A 1,606-nucleotide genomic window follows, 5' to 3' on the forward strand; every position below is an offset into this window, starting at 1 on the left:
CCACCTCCTATATCCCATAAATCCTGTCCCAGTAGATAAAACCGAATATGAGTACTCCAATTATTATAATTGAAGTTATTGAGCTTCTCAATCTCACCAACTGAACTTGAAAAAACCTACCATAATGACTTGGTAATAATGCCCAATAATATACGAAGTTTGGTCCTCGACCAATGAACTTCACAGCCCCAGACTGAACATTGGCAAAGTTTCGGCATGACTTAGCTATTATTTACCTGATTTGTGCAATACGTACAGTCCCTAACTGTCTCTAAAGCTTCCACAATCGTGATCCTGATGACTTTCAGAACCTCCACAATCCCCCATCCCTGATCATCTGCTTTGATACTACTTGTTAAACAAGAGTGGTGCTACTAAAATAATAACTTTTTTACTTAATAGTTACAAACTTCATACAAAACCCACAAACTTAATACACTCAGACGCACTACACAATCGACACACTCTTTATTTTTGCACACCACTGCACTCAGATTACTCACTTCTTAACTTTCTACACTCACTGCCTCTCAATTTCTTTTTTCTCTACAACCCTCTCACTGCTTCTTTTCACGCACAATTGGCTGGCCAACAAGTCTATTTATACTTCTTGAAATCGGTTAGCAAAACTGATATTAACCTTTCTTTACTCTTCTAAAATGGCGGCGAACTTGCATTGCAAATTCTGGATAATCTGGAAGGTGGCAGCAACTTGCAACATAGAGGCGATGCTTTGTGGAGAAACTTCTGGAGAGAAAGAGAGAGGCGGTGCTCTCTTTAACAGGTGACACACTTTTCAGAGCAGGGGAGTGTTCCTTAGGGTTGTGTCCACTAGGACTCTCACTGCTCTGAGTCTTGTGTTGAAAAGGGGCCCTTTTAGAATTAAGACTATGCCGATTAGGGGAGACACTTCAAGATAGAAACATTTTCCAAATAATAAGAAATTACAAAAGCCAATTCAATGATGAGAATATATATATATATATAATATTTCAATTTGATTTCAATATAAATGTTTTAAAATTATTGCATTAATTGTTTTCATTATCATTATATTTGTCTGTTCAGCGCCAGATTTAATTTTAAGAAGAATAACCACAAATTTAATAGAAAAAATACATACATACATATGCGTGTGTGTGTGTGTGTGTGTGTATAAACATCCAATACCTTCTGTAAGATCAACTTTGACTGCGTCTCTCTTCATTATATCTGTCTCTCCCTGTTAGTTAGTTGAGTTTGTTTTTGAACTAAACTATTTTTTGGTTTAAACTAAAGTCCAACTAGATTAGGTATAGTTGGTGATGACATGTATGGTGATCCATAAATTAAGAATTCTTTTTGCAGCAAAGTATGGTCTCAATGTACTTATCACAATATAAAAGAATTACTCTAATGCTTGTATATGTAATCTTTAGTTTATCAATACAATTTAAGCTTTCTCTCTGAAAAAATATACTTCCAGTAGCTTCTGTTTTCTCTGTATTTTCTGCCTCTGTTTCGTGAAGTAAGCTTGAGTGAACTTTGCTTAACAAAAAACAACATGGTATCAGAGCTGCTGAGGTCTTAAGGGGTGTGTCTCCTGAATCCTGCTGCTTCAAATCTT

Source organism: Mangifera indica, unplaced genomic scaffold, assembly GCF_011075055.1.
Source record: "Mangifera indica cultivar Alphonso unplaced genomic scaffold, CATAS_Mindica_2.1 Un_0008, whole genome shotgun sequence".
NCBI classification, from domain to species: Eukaryota; Viridiplantae; Streptophyta; class Magnoliopsida; order Sapindales; family Anacardiaceae; genus Mangifera; species Mangifera indica.